Source organism: Rhipicephalus microplus, chromosome X (assembly GCF_043290135.1).
Source record: "Rhipicephalus microplus isolate Deutch F79 chromosome X, USDA_Rmic, whole genome shotgun sequence".
Taxonomy (NCBI): Eukaryota; Metazoa; Arthropoda; class Arachnida; order Ixodida; family Ixodidae; genus Rhipicephalus; species Rhipicephalus microplus.
The window spans coordinates 389,923,764-389,939,365 of record NC_134710.1 but is presented as its reverse complement, the minus strand read 5'-3'; the positions used below and the strand labels follow the sequence as shown (position 1 = coordinate 389,939,365).

Below are 15,602 nucleotides of genomic sequence, written 5' to 3'. Positions count from 1 at the left end.
TTTGACGCTGATATAGTACATCTTCTTGGGTGACGGCGTGCGTTTTGCGTGACGGAGGTCAGGTGTTCCATGACGTTTCAAGACGCCTAGTTGTCGTGTGCATGTGTCCGCCTAGGCGAATTAGTGTTACGATATTCGGCTGCAGACCCGAAGGTTGAAGACTCGATCGCGGCTGTAGCGATGGACGCGGAATGGTTGGAGGCCCGCGTGTACTGTGCAATGTGAGCGCACGTCAGGGAAAACCAAATGCGTAGTCAGAATTTTCGGAGCAACAGAATGTACTGCGTCCCTCGTAGTCATGTCGCGGTTTGTGCCGTAAAACACGATATATTATTAGCTTTCAGTGAGGCTTACTGGATGAGAACTTCACAAAAAAACAATTGTATGTACGTACTCTCCACTTCCTTGAACGCATGTAGGAATCAATTGCATTGGTCACGCGGTGCGAAGCAAGGCAACAGCTGTAAACGCTGCAGGCTGTGTGTCTCGTATTCAGAGAGTCTAAACCTAAAGACTAGACTAGGCTGTCGGTCATACTGAGCCCGTTTGCTTGCGCTGCAATGAGGGAGGTGAAAATGACACTGAAAAACGTGGGAGTACACTCAATGTTTTGCGCCACCTTTGTCGACAAGGAAGGCGGATGAAAGGAAGCGGCCATCCTCACAGCTGCAACCTTGCCAAAGCGCTCTCACGTGCACTGAACCAGTGGCGACACGATTTCCCTTTCATGGCTCGTCCGTACGCCCCTGTTCATATACTCGAAATCTTCACGCTCCGCATGCATGGACTAGCGAAAGCGACTCGCTTCAGCGAAAGAGCACGCCGCACAAGCGCACGCCATATCTGCCTCTTCCGAACCTACTCTGCCTGTCTTCTCCTTTCTTTTTTATTTTTATTTTCTTTCTCGTTTATCCGCAGTAATGCGCGCGCCCGCATGCGGCACGCATTGGGGCCTTTGTAGGTTGAGCAGAACTAGCGCAGTCGACGTGCAATATCTCGCGACCGTCCCTGCCGCTGCCGTCTTTTTTGTCTTCCCGGAAGTGTCGGTTTTGCGGAGGTTCTCCAGTACCAGTAGTGAGAACCAAGTTTTGAGTGGGCAGCAGCAAAAAGTGTGATTCTCTCTACTTTTCTGCACCTGATAATTTTCTTTATCTATCTCTGTCTCTCAGTCACGTTTTTATTATATCGTGTTCATTTCCTCATGCCCACCTATGTGCGAAGCCTTGTTTTAAAAGCGAGAGAGAGAAATAAAAATAAAACGCCATCTCTATAGGCCTTCCCCAAATAGCAATACACAGCTAGGCTGCACAGATTGCCGCCGAGAGACGACGACGCGCAATCCTGACTAAGTACTTCCGCCCGACTTGTTTCTGCTTTTTTTTTTTTTTGAAGTAAACATCTTTATTTTATGTGATGCCGAACTTAGATCGAGAGCTCCTTTTATTTCGTGGGCAGAAATAATTCAATGACTTAAGTAAGATCACCGAGTAACAGTCTTTCCGAATACAGGCCGCTCACCATTCTACTCGATTCTATGCCTTAACGGCTTATGTTTCTCCTGTTTATATTTTTCTTTCTCCCTCTTTATTTTTCCGATAATCAGATAGTTGTCACATTGTTGGTCGACGCGGACTGCTCCTATGACAAGCATCATTCTGCGCTGATCAATTAGTGAACCAATCAACCAGTCAATTCTTCAATAACCAAAACGAAATTAGTCATTAGAGATAATTTCCATAGTTTGGATTGCACAAGACATTTCTTTTCATTGCGAAAGCTACTGCGAGGAGCTTCGCGCGAATACGCTAGCCCCAATGAAATTCGACACGATATTTAGTCAAGCTGACAACGGAAAGCAAAACGCGCAGCCCAGCAGCGAAGGGTACAGAGGCGGACGGGGACAATTCTCGCCAGCGGCATTTCCGAGGACGAAATAAGATACAAAAATGCTCCCTCTTGTACTGTGTCTCAGGTCTAAAATATACGATCTGCGAAAGTAGAAAGTGCACTTCGGAAAAAAATAAAACTTTGCGCACTTTCTTTTTTTTTTCTCACTTTTCAAGGGTTTCATTCTCAAGATGTTCAAATATATACTCTTTCCCGCACCCTCCCCCTCCACCTTCCGCCCTCCTAACAGAGCTGCTGACCCAAGTTAGGCGATATGCTCCTTCCTTCACCGCCTGGTAGAGAAAAAAAAATCAGGCAGGTTAACCAGTTGAGTGTAACCGGTTTACTACCCTAGAAGTTGAAAGAGGATGTGGGAGATTAAAAGAGAGGGAAAGATAGCACGTAACACAACACATACACAGACACGCACTGAGTTGGAAACTCGCCTGTCATAGATGCCTTCACCCCAACCCCACAATCTAAGAAATCCTGGCACCACTCATGACCACATCGATGACATCAAATACCCACAACACCGTGCGCCAGGCTGAGGTGTCTCTCTCTTCATTAGAAAACTGGCAGGTACCCGTATAGGCACTGGAAATCAAACCCTGTACGTCCCACATAGAAGACGGACGCTATACGCGACCACTGCTCGGGTAGCCAAGCAGATGTGCACTTCTGATCGACTTTTCTTACATTCCCCACACGTCGCCTCTCTGCAATTCCCTCCCTCTATCTCTGTCTACGCAAGCGTGCAGTTCCGTTTGGCATAGGCTCAGAATGTGTGCGCACTCGATGCCTCGGCTTTCCGGGCAAAGATATTCAGACTCGGCGCGGGCTCTTTTCTTTTTCACCGACAAAAGCGGGGCAGTCGCCGGTGGACAGGGTGTACACCCGGACAAACGTGCTAAGTAGACCGTATCGAACAGTTACATCGACGAGAAGAGGTGGGCGACCGGGAATCGAATGCACCTCGCTCTTTCTCTCTCTCGAGATACAATCAATCCGGAATCGTGGTATAAATGTATATACATACACCTGCCCACTACTTGCTGTTGGCAGCTAAGCGCCGCGACAAAAAAAAAAGTAGGGAAATATGCAGAGGGGAAAGCACTAAAAAGTGAGTGTTCACAGATAAGGCAATAGAAGCGGGGGGGGGGGGGGGCACACTGGAATGGACCGGGGTAGCCTCGGAGAAAAAAGTGCATGCGTAAATGTATGGACAGTTGCAATCGCGAAATCGTGAAGCTGAAAGGATTGTCGACCAGGTCTCGGCGATATCTGTTTTTTTTTCTTTCGTGCTTATTATAATGCTATATTGCTTATAGCTATGCGGAAGTCCCCGAATAGAGACAATGCCACAGCGTGACGGGCGATACAGCCTGCTTTAATGTTTAGAGCATATAACAAAAATTTAAGAAGAGCTTCTGAAGTGAGACAATCCAGAAACGTATACTCAACCCGTGTCAAGGGGGGGGGGGGTCTGTGTGGCCTAGCATTCCCCCCCCCCCCCAGTATTTGGATGGAAGGGGGTGTTTTTGTTTTATTAAGAGAAAATGACGAAAATAGGTGTCAGGGCTGTCACCCAACTGAGTCCCCCCACCCTTTCGGAAAAATTCCTGGCTACGGGCCCGCATATATTATACAATATATCCCAGCCAAATGAGTAACAAAAATGACGGCGCAGTTAAAATGAACTCTGTCGGCGCACTGTCTCGAGCCATAAAATCGGACCTTTATTATTATTATTATTATTTTCCTTTTCGTATTCTTGATGGCCACTTAGATACGTATTGATGTACCGGCCAACGAAGAAAACTGCAACAATTATCTAACAACTATCTGCGCGAAAAGAAAAAAAAATAATAAATCAGATCTATCATCGCGCTGCAAAATATCGCAAGAGAAGAACGCAGTGCATTAGTGAAATAATACGAGAGTCAAGTGCTTCGATGTTCGAACGAATCGTGCAAACTAAAATCGAATTGCTTTATCACAACCTCGATTTCGCCCCAGTGATCCCGGGAACGCTCGTTGGAGAGCGCTCGTTTTCATTGAATCTTGAGGTCAGTCTTGGAATACCAGTGAGAACTCGTCGCCAAGGCCAAAAGGACAGCCGAAGCTAGGGGAGTGCTGGACCTGGGAATTCTCCGAAATTGGGTGATACCGGACATCGCTCGAAACACTGTTTCAAAGTTTTACAGTGATATCTGTAGATGCCGTCAAGCTTATCGCATGATAAGGGACAACGACTCCGATAGACGCGATGCGAAATGGGTTATAAGCCTCAATTTTTTTCCGGCTCACGTTTCTGCGTGACTAAATCTCTTCGGACGAGTGGTAAAGGTGCTTAACGCACCGGAAAGGAATTCCCAGACGTGGAGCGAAGAGCAGGCACTGACTTATACCCTGTTATTCTGAGGTCACCGGAAGCAGCACAGGCACTAGAACAGCATCCGGAAACGTTTGCATTACGGCGACTCGGAGAGTGCATTTTCGATCCACACGCGGCACGTAACTGTTAATGCTACGACGCACGTGACCGGGCGCATATGGTAAAATGCGGGAAGGAGGGTCTCAAGTAACGTATTTAATGACCGGAAGCGGGAACACCAGGAGCGCATCTTCTAGGACGCGAACCACTCGGCGCCCGTCTCGCATCTCGCTTCCTTTACTTTATCAACCTAGTTCCCTCTCACGTACCAGTAAGCGGCGTCCATTCCGACGGGGCAGTCGTTACAGCTGATACCCCACCGCGCTCGTCTTCTTCGCCGCCACCTGTTGTTCTCGCTTTTTTTCCCCCTCATGCCTCATTGCTCGTTTGTTGATCCGCTTTCCCGCTTGGGGCGTCGAGAGGTTCTGGATGGAAAGGCTTTCATTTTAAAGCCTTTTTTTTTTTCTACAATGACTGGTTCGTGGGTAGCACGAGTGGTTACGCACGGAAGGAAAACAGGTAGCAGCGAAAAAAAAAAAACTGGAGAAAAAATTGTGGCAGAAAGCGAAAGGCACATGCGTGAAAATAACAATATCAAAGAGGCGCGTTTCTTCCGCCCTGGTGCCTGCTGTCCTCAAAGCTTGAACAAAAGAGCACAAATGACAAAGTCTTCAGCGAGAGGAGACGATAGCGCAGTATACCTTGTGCGCACTCTGGCGCACTATTGCTGCTACTTTTTAGAATGACGAGGAAACGTTGCAGGGAATACGTTAACTTATATAGCGTTCCATGTTCGGAAAGTGGCGAAGCCAACTGTCATTAGAATTTCCGAAAAGTGGGAGGGCGAACAAGACAGCGCTCGTTGGCGGGCTTTATCCGGTGCGCTGCATCAAGCGGGAAGGGAAGTAAGAAGTGGTGGGTTGGAGGAAACTGGCACTAGTCCTTAGCAACGTTCTTCTTTTGCTCTCTTTGTTTCTTTTCCTTTCAAGTAATTGTTAACCTCATGGCGCAACTCTTTCTTTTGTATGACTGTATGAGTAAAGCTTGCTTTTTTACATTGGTTGCCAGCTTAATTTTACGCTCGCGGATGAGTAAATCATATGCGAATACGCAGCGGAATAAATGGCTCTCCAGCTCTATTTATTTATTCATAATATTGGCTCGGGTTTAGTGTCCCAAAAATTAGCATATGATTATGGGAGACGCCGTAGTGGAGGCCTCCTGAAATTTCGACCATCTGATGTTCGCAAACTGGTGGCGGAAATGCTGTAGGCCCATGTGCTCAGACTTGGGTGCACGTTAAATAACTCCAGGTGGTCGAAATTTCCCGGAGCCCTTCACTAAGGCGTCTCTCATAAACATATGGTGGTTTTTGGACGTTACACCCCACATATCAATCAATCAATGATGCTCGTGAACGCACGCACGCATCGAACGGTAGGCGAGCAATATGCATTTCGCCTTCATCTAAATGCAGCCGCCATGGCCGGGGTCGAACCCGTGACTTTGGAGACAGCAGCCGAGCCCCGTAACCGCTGCACCATCACGGTGAACGTTTGTTTTAAATTGCCAGGACACCATCGATTTTTGCAACATTAAGCGGGAAAAAGTAGGACATTCACTAAGAGAAAGGAAGAAGTAGTAGTATCGCGGCATATTACTAGAATAAGGATGACCTTTTCCTCTGGGCTGTCTGGCCCATTCGTGTGCTGGGAATAATGGCAGTCAGGGATTGAAATTACTAGAACACTGAATCACTTCAACTATAGTGTAGCATGTCCAACCACTTCTTCACATTCTCCAGCTGGTTGATCCTAATATCTCTCTGCAATTCGTGGGAAGGGGCTGTACACGCACGCGTCTTCAAATATATCGAAGGCTGGATTCAGTCGCGCAAGAGAATCTGGCTCTGAGACTCAGAGAATCCGGGAATCTGGCTCTGAGACAATGGTGTATACAACTAACGGTGCTGATTAGTACACTTGTTTTGGTGAAATGTTGCTTGAAGCAATGAACAGCCTACAAACGCACTCCACCTTCTCGCCAAGACTGGAACGTCGATATCAAGCGATTTTTAGGTTCACCCGTACACAGCCATACTTTGCATGCATGAAGCGTAATGGCAAAGTGCCATCCATAAACAAATTCTACGCAGGAGTGGCAGCCCATTCGACCATGGCACTTGCTGCTTTTAACTGTATTCTACTGAACGAACAACAACGACCACGGTGATTACACTAACGAAATCGGGCCGAATTTAAGAAGCTTTTTGTTCGAAAGTTCGCTTAAAGGTCTTCTTTGCGGTGCTAAGGTCGAGCACGTGGTTGCTGTTCCAGCCACGCGGTTTTCCTAATCATGTTCTGTTTTTCCACATAAAAAGCAGAACCTCAAATTCTCTTTCTCTGTCTGTTTGTATGAATGCGAAATCGAGGCTGTTCGTCGCTGATAGAACAGCCGTCGGGCACGCTTACATAACGTAACACTTCAGAAAAAATAACAGCATGTCCACGGAGTGAAAGATGATGAATGGGGTGAAACGTATGTATGTATGTATGTATGTATGTATGTATGTATGTATGTATGTATGTATGTATGTATGTATGTATGTATGTATGTATGTATGTATGTATGTATGTATGTATGTATGTATGTATGTATATATGTATGTATGTATGTATGTATGTATGTATGTATGTATGTATGTATGTATGTATGTATGGGCGACGAGCATGCGAACCGCTGCGGCCTCGTGAGATACTGCCGCTTACGCCTGACGCAGGACAAGGTTAGGCTAAGAGGAGCTTCGCCCCTAAAAGAGACAAGGCCGCGTGGGCGATACCACTGAAACTTCAACCACGTTTCTTCGGTGTGGGAGAAGTTTCTCTTTTTCTCAGCGACGATGCGTGGACCGGTGAGAATGGAAATGAAAACAGACACTATACAATCGATCTACATATCCCAAACGCGGGAGCAGACGGGGCGTGAATGAGCGTGCAGTCGGCGGGGGTGAATCATTGGCGGAAGAGAGGGCATCGACTGTTAAGTGGACTGCTTGTTTCGGCTGATCAACCATGACGCCCGCATTTGTCCACGCGTGACTGACGGCTTCCTGCGCGCACTGAAGCGCCCCGAGCAGTGTGTGTGTGTGCGTGTGCACGCGCACACACACGCGCGCGCGCACACACGCACAAACACAACGCGCGCGCGTTGGTGGTAGTACTATACCGCGACAAAACGGCCAGCAACAGGTGTCTCCCGTGTGGGAGCCACCCATTTTCACGCTTCAATTGGCAACCAGTCCACCGACGCTCAAAAATACAAAGCTGGTCGCAGATTGCGTCATCAGGGCACACTCGCGTAGACTTGGTTTCAAATTGTGGCCACTTGAAATACAAGTGATCAAGGTAGGGGTTGGACATGGTTAGACGCAATAGCTGCTGTACCACTGTGGAACGAACGGTCTGGATTCTGTCCATGTTAAAAAACGCTGCTTCCTGAAGTAAATATCAGTGTGTTCTGTCTCTTCAGCGTTTTTGACATTTTAGTTTGGATTAGGGAGGATACATCGTGTTCTACGGGGAACTGTAGGCGGTGCAGGATATTTTGCGTAGGTAAATATGTGCTTCTTACCGTAGCAACCCCTCACCACTATGACAAGACTCTTGCGCGTAAAACTCTGAATTTATGAAGGAGCATCGTGGGCTCAAACAGGAAGCTTTTTAGTCACAAGAAAGTGACTTCTTTTTACAGTTAATACTTAAACGGTGATCTTCAGATTCTGCTGGTCGTCAGAAGTAGTTGAAAGTGGCATCTATGTTACGAACACACAGCTTGAAGTGGTGGAGGTTAGACGAAGAAGAAGGCGCTTATTTTTTGCCACCTGGTAGGAAGCACAGCGCAGCGAACGAACAGCTGCAGCAGCCTCTGTACCGGCATCGGCTATAGGTTATAAAATGCGCTTAAAAAGGGGAGAGGGAAGATACAGAAATATTTTCCTAGTTTATCCCAGCTCCGGCGGCTGCATTTACGATGGAGGCGGAAATGTTGTAGGCCTGTGTGCTCAGATTTGGGTGCACGTTAAAGAACCCCAGGTGTTCGAAGTTTCCGGAGCTATCTACTACGACATCTCTCATATTCATATGTTGGTTTTGGAACGTTGACCCCACATATCAGTCATCATTTTGCTAGTTGAGTAACACATAACACATCGGCTCTTTTACTTACATTAAGTGGGACACAGGCGTTGAAGGTAGTGCTTCATGTACACTTTTCACGCTTTTATGCGTCACTGTCGGACAGCGTAAAACCAACTAAGCAGACACACACTCAAGAGCGAGAGCAGATGACGAAGAAATGAACAGATATAGCATTTTTTGTATAGCGAAGTTGTTTCGAAGTACAAATGGTAAACAAACTGCAAGATGTATATACACCGAGGGTCTCAGCACAAGTACACAGTACACCTCGGTCGAACAGGGATTATGGTGCTCAACTGCTGACCCGTTGGTTTGATCCCCGCCATGGCGGTCGCATATTGATGGAGGCGAAAAGGCGGCTCCGTTCGAGTATACTGCGTGCTACCAGTGCACAATAAGGAAAAAAAAACGGATGGTTCAAATTTTCAGAGCCCTTAACTACAGCGTCTCATAATATTATGGTGCTTGCGTCTCTCATAATCATATGGTGGTTTTGGGACGTCAAACCCTCATATCAATCAATCAATCAATCAATCAATCAATGTTATGGTGCTTTTATGACATGAAACCCCTGGTGTTGATAATATTAGCATGAGTAGGCCGCAAGCTATACGGTGCGTGCGCAACTAGCGCAAAATGTGTGTCATCTACATCGCTCGCAATATGTGCACCCTATTCCCACGTGCACTCAGATTGCTGCGCGTGCCACTAAATTAGCTGATAGTGGTTCTCAACCTGCGCGAGCCGGCCGAACCAGTGGCACACCTCGTGCAGCACAATGGTTGGGCGAAACTCGAACAGCAACGCGCACGACCAGTAGCCGCACGAGAAGTGCAACATACGCCGTTCAAAACGTACACGGCCACGATAAGAAAACGAAGACATGAACAGGCGAAATACTGCGCATTGGACAAGCGGAGCAGAGGCTAGCGATCTATTCCTTGTTCTCGCGCCGAGAGCGATAGAGAGGGTAGGGGCGAAGGAGGAGGTGTGTAGTTCAGCCAAAAAGCGCGCACAGGATATAAGCTTGCAAGCGGCGTGCACTAATTGCCGCCGACGAACTGAAAAAAAAAAGAGCTTGGACGAAACGAAGAAAAAAAAAATGGAGCAAGGTGCGTTGTTCGTCGGCGGCCGACTGGCCCTCGCGTGCCACGAGTGGGCTGTGGTGGATAAAAAGCCTCGAGATCGAGGGCACGGTCTCCCCTCGGCGCTTGCCACGATATACGCTGGCCGAACTGTGTGAAAGCCAGGGAAAGTACGAACGCCGAAAAACAATGCAAATCAACGCCGCGCGAACGAGCTGCCAGCGTAGCATATTCGGCGGAGAGCAGGTTACGCCACGGGCTAAGACATTTACTGCGAGAGTGGGCCGCGCATGCGGGCCTTGGCACTCTTTCGTCGCAAGGCTCTCTCCGCCTCTCTCTCTGTCTCCTTGTGTCTGGCCAGCGCCTAAAGTGCCCGGGCGAACGCTCTTTTCAGGCCGTCGAGCGCGCGCTCCGCCACCGCTTTCCGCTGCCACATGTTGGCGCTGTGCCGAGTAGACTACGGCACGCTGGCGCTCGCGAATTCGTGATTTCATGCGAGTTAATTTGCAGTCGTGCTTCTTGACGGCTTTCACGGATGCAGTCGGGATGAAAAGTAACACGAGCATAGCGGCGTGCTGTTTCACCTGGCTCTGTCAGGCCGTGCTACCGGTTCGAAACATGCGTCAGAGTTTTGTAGCATTCGTGTTTTATTTTGTCTTTAAAGCTGTTGCCACCTGATTGAATGCCTCAGTATATAATACTGCTGTGTACCGCTCTGCATATCTGACGAAAATAAAACCAGATTGTTGTTTTTCATTTTTCACAAGTTACAAAGAAAAAAAAAACTCGCTGGCCTCTTTATGGATTCACTTGAGACGACTGAAAGGCAAAAACTTTCCTCCTTTTCTTCCGATTCAATGCACTGAATGTTTCCTACTTACTCCGGGACATTTCGGCGCCCACCATGGTTTTCTTACTGCCTCAAGTATTGGAGACAAAGCTAGTTTTCTGCCCTTCAGCTGGTTATGTACTGCCCTCATAATCGGCCCATTTAAACCAAGTGAAGATGTTAAATGAAGCCGTCAAGTTATGTGTCCTTCCAATACGTCACAAACATTTATGATATGTGACGTCATATGATGACGTTCTGACGTAATCATGATTTCTTGCATCACTTGTGTTCACGCCGCCGACGTGAGAAGACGTCGGACGCCGCCGGCGATCAATTTTCGGTTTTGATGAGATATTTAAAGCTGTCGCCTTGATGCACTGTACGGTTGTAGCTCCATAAACTTTCAGCTTCCGCTGGTGTTCGGCGAGAGCGTGCTCGCAGTAATCAGGCAGAACAATTGGTCTCTTAATAAATCTTCCTGCTACACTCTATTATGTAGCCGTGAAATACAACCCGAGTATTTTATAGAATATAAGTAGCGGCGGCTGAAGACTATCCGTCACGTTTGGCAACATGGCAATTAGAATAACTAAACCGGAGTGCGCTGCATCCGAGCAGTCAACAAATGAGTCTGTGAGTAACAACGCTACCTCGCGATCGCTGCTGTGTGCGACGCTAACATTACGCCCAGAAGGGGTATGGGAGCCCATGGGCACCACACAGTCATTGGGCCTCTACTCCGCTCGCTACCGAAGAGCCCAGAAGGAAGGAGAAAGAAACAGAGCTGAGCAGCCGAATATTAACGCTACAGCAATCCGTCCACAAATACACAGACGAGCTGAAGCAACTGACCAGAGGCCGCATTTTTCATGCCTGCCACCTTGGCTCAAGTTGAGAGTCGGCATTAGACTTCAGACTTTAGCAGCGCCTGTTCAAAACATAGGCAATTATCGCAGAAATCGCGCCGCATATAGAGCTTTTCTTGTTTATTTCACGATATCATTGTTTAAGCTCCCAAATGGTGAAATTACCAGCCATAGTTCCTCATTGTCTGACACTTGCTTTTTTCTCGGCGGCAACACATGTAATGCTTTACGAAGGGAACGGATGATCACATGTATCTTTGGAAGTAGACTAGCGGCACTTTGTGCAATTCAGTGCATGAACTCCAGGCTTGCGAACAATGTGCTACGCCACTATAGAGAGTAGCGAGCATCGGGGAGCATTAGGCACCCATGCTTTTAATATTAGCTCCTGGTAAAAGCCTCTCTCAAAAATCGACTTTCAGTTAGTGAAAAAAAGCAACTCTCAGTCAAGCGAACGCCACGGTGACAAAACGATCCTCCGTATATTACTAGCATCAGCTATTTGGTATCGGCCTAAGACGATGCGTGAGCGCCTCGATCAAATAGTCGCCAACGACACACGCATTTGAAATGAGCTGGGTGTCCAGAACAAGTGATTCACGATTCTCGTTTCCAAGTTTCCATTACGTCTTAAACAATGCTAATACACCCGAAAACCGAGCCATATAGCAGCTCCGCATGCAGCCGCGGCATTCGTTTGCACGAAAGACGACGTGGCGGCATCTCTACGCTAGTTGCGGCGCCTAGCGGCGAAACGCCGCACTGGCATCTACGGCTCATGGCCTCCGAGATTGCGGGCGCGCGGAGGGCCCCAATCGCATGGAACGGAGAGCGCATGTTTCCAGAGGTGGGCGTGGCCCACTTTTTTCTCCGCACCACGGCGCTTTTTCTTTTGGTTGAAAAGGCTGCTGCGCTGTTGGCGAAGCTTATATGTGGCGAAAAAAAATGGTTTTGCGCTTGTATGTAATTTTGTGTTCGTTTGTAAATGTCGGGTCAGAGTGTACAGGAGGCAAAGTGAATGCTTGGGCGTTATATTGTCAAATGGAGTTCTAATTTTGCTGTAGATTGGCGCCGTCCATATTAGAGCAGTTCAAATTAGAATGACCCTGCAAGATATCCGCATGTGCTCGAAAGTATACTTCAAAGTTCCCGGGCTGTATAGTAGGAAGGGGGGAGGCACTGGCGAAAAAGAAAAAAATGACAGCCCGATCCTTTTTGTTCTACAGTAGTCTACCTCGACAAAAACTTGGTTTTCTGAAAGACACCATTCGGCCGCATGTGCGACCCTTTGATTTCAATACAGTAGAGATAACTGTATATGAACAAGATATTGATATTGCCATTATACTCAATTTCAATTTTTTTCCATTTTCTAAATTTGTTTTATTGTTTTATTGTACAAGACACAAATCATAATCAAAATACAGATGGCAAAAAAGGAGACGATGATAGCTTAAGCTCTTTCACTGTGTATAACCTGTGGAGTAAATTCAGGTCAGCTAATCGTGGCCTTTCACAATATTCCGGCAAAATTACTTATCGGATTAATATGTGGCACGATCAGTGCTCTTAATTATCCAGCGTATAAGTGGCATTTCGTTGACCACGTGATGAATATCGGTACGCGATAAAATAGTAAAACGATTTCTAACGACAGGAGAGTAATATGATTCAACGACAATAACTAGCCCAGTCTTCACCCACATATGCGTCTACAGGAAGGGGGAGTGCTAGAATGCCTGTGTCACAGACGAAATAATACCTAAATTCAGCATTTGCAAAGCTTTTACTTGACAATTTGACCAATATAAAAGCAGTAACAGAAAAAAATACTTGCTTTCAGTGCAGTCAGAAGACTTGTCGGTGATTTTGCGCACACGCTACAAAAAAAAAAAAAATCATGCGCACGCTGCAATCCCGTGCACTCTGCTTTCTGTTGTGGTCTCCGCCGCTCGAGAACCCACACTAAACGCGCCCCCTCGCGGTAGCCGGATGGGTGAGGCGATACTCGCTGGTTTTGCTGGGGAGTGCGGTGATTGGGACGGCCGGAGAGAACCCTGCCGCGCGCTCGCAATCTCGGAGGCCATGGACGGCTGCTTCCCATTGAAATCCGCTCCTTCGCCAGGGCACTCAAAAAAATAGAGGAGTCGCTGGTCTGGCCTACGTCGCAGAAAGCCTCTAGCGCTGCTGGGGATGATGGAACAGGCAGTGAGAGCAAATTCAGAAAACCCGTCAAAGTTAGTGACGTTTGTAGTATGACTTTTGGGACATTCGGCTGCAATAAGTAACGCTGTAAAGTACGTATTTGGCCTTTGGCGGATTCCGAAGCAGTATACCGTGCGCACGCCCTTGACTATACCGGATTTCTCGCTATCAAACAGGTGCTATTATAGCCACCCCCCTTCAATAGACACTTTCTTACGCCCTGTGTCTTTTTCTTTGCATTTTAAAATTGTGCACATTCGCCTGCTGATATCAAGTTACAACGATATATTTGTAGCACGAACTCAGAACGAGGAAAAAAGAAAAGCGAGAGAAGAGATGATAGGGTGCCAATATCCGGTTTTCTTTCTTTCTTTTTTGTTGTTTTTATGCTACAAGCACCAACTCGTCCAACGCCACATGCATTCTGCTAAATAGAGATACAACTTTTGTGTTCACATACACCGTTCCTCCAGTGCATGTCATGTGCGCTTATCCCAAGAAGGGCAATAAAAGCGGTGTGAAATGACTGAAATGCCAAAGGCTGCACGAATATTGCGGCCACTCAGAGAGGCGTCACCGTTACAACGCGCGGAGTATATTTATAGCTCAGTTTCCTTGACACGTACCTGAAACGGTGATTAAAATGCGATTGCGGGTAGCGTATGCCAGCGACATCCTCGTAAAGGGTTCCAGTATGTCGCTGTAGTATTCCAGCAGCCTTTAGCCACATTTTTTTTTGTAGCAACCTCTAGTCTCTTCACTTTTTTCCTCCTTCATTTTTCTTTCATCCAAGGTATTGTCAAAATCATTACTGAACTTAAGGGTGGCTTGCCCGAAAAGCTCAAATTTCTGATATCTTACGAGCCACTTCAAAGTATGGTTGCAGTGCTCAGGAAGACGTAAACAGAATACGCAAGATCGATTGCAGTGCATTTCTGGTACAGCCCTTGGATTTCCAGGGAGCCTCATGTTTGAGTTACCAAATATACTGCTTCAAGCATAATTCATGTAGAAACTTTCGGGCAGGGCCCTAGCCAGAGGAAGAGGAGGGGGGGGCTCGTTTCAATTTTTTTCGCAAATTTTCAAATTTCGCTGGCGTACGTACACAAGCTGGCATACTAATGCACGCACGAACCTGTGTAAAGTATGGTTTTATCCCCCCCCCCCCCCCCCCCACCGTTGAAAAAAAAAACTGCTCTGGCATTCTTTTCAAGGAAAAACCCCGCCACAGTGGCCTATATAGTGATTAAAGTACTCCACCGCTGGCTCGCAGGTCGCGGAATTGAATCGCAGCAAGAGCGGCTGCATTTTCGATCGATGGAGGCAAAGTGCTGTAGCCCCGTGTGCTCAGATTTCGGTCACGTTGATGAATCCTAGGTAGTAAAAATTTCTTGAGTCCTCCACTACGGCGTCTCTCATATACATATGGTGAATTTGGGATGATGAACCCCACACATCAATAATCTTTTGAAGGAAAAAATGACGGAAGTGGGCGTGCTATCAGAAGCACACCGCAACATTTGCTGTAATAACCGAAAAAATATTTGATTTCGCTCTGTCTGATGCCTGACAATTGCAGCTCTTTGCGCGCAGCTTGTAATAAGGAAGAGGAGAAGAGCGAGCATTGCGTCACCCAGGTGGCCTTAGCAAGCCAACCCGTTTCGAAGCCAGCAGTATCAGCCTGACAGGTGTCCTTATGCGATGCGATCGCGGAATAAACGAGAGTTGCCGAGACGTCAGTGTATAGCGCCTGGTTGTTTTTAAGCTTAATCAGAGGGTGCTCTCTACTTAGGCGGTTCTTAAAGGGAAAAGAAGAGAAAAGTGAGCCCCGTAACTGTCTGCGTCTGGTGCGACACCTCAACAGTAGCTCACAAGTAATGGGGGTAAGGAGGAATTAAAATGATAGGATTAAAATGTATATATATAGAGAGAGAGAGAGGAAGGAGAGTGCGAGGCGCAGGGGCCGGGAGTGACGGAAGTAAAGAGAAGATAGGAAAGATGAAACACGATCACAGGAGTCAGAGGACGGGGCACCACTGGCGAGAGCTCTTGTCGGCAACAGGAGATGGCGTAGGGCTAATCCAGTCGGCCAGA

The 15,602-nt window shown here is 47.3% G+C and overlaps 1 protein-coding gene across 1 annotated transcript in view; it reads left to right on the top strand.

Annotated features, from left to right (window-relative positions):
* LOC119160993 (reelin domain-containing protein 1) overlaps nt 1-15,602 on the top strand; it is a 92,819-nt gene that overhangs the window by 13,673 nt on the left and 63,544 nt on the right. The window lies entirely within an intron of this gene.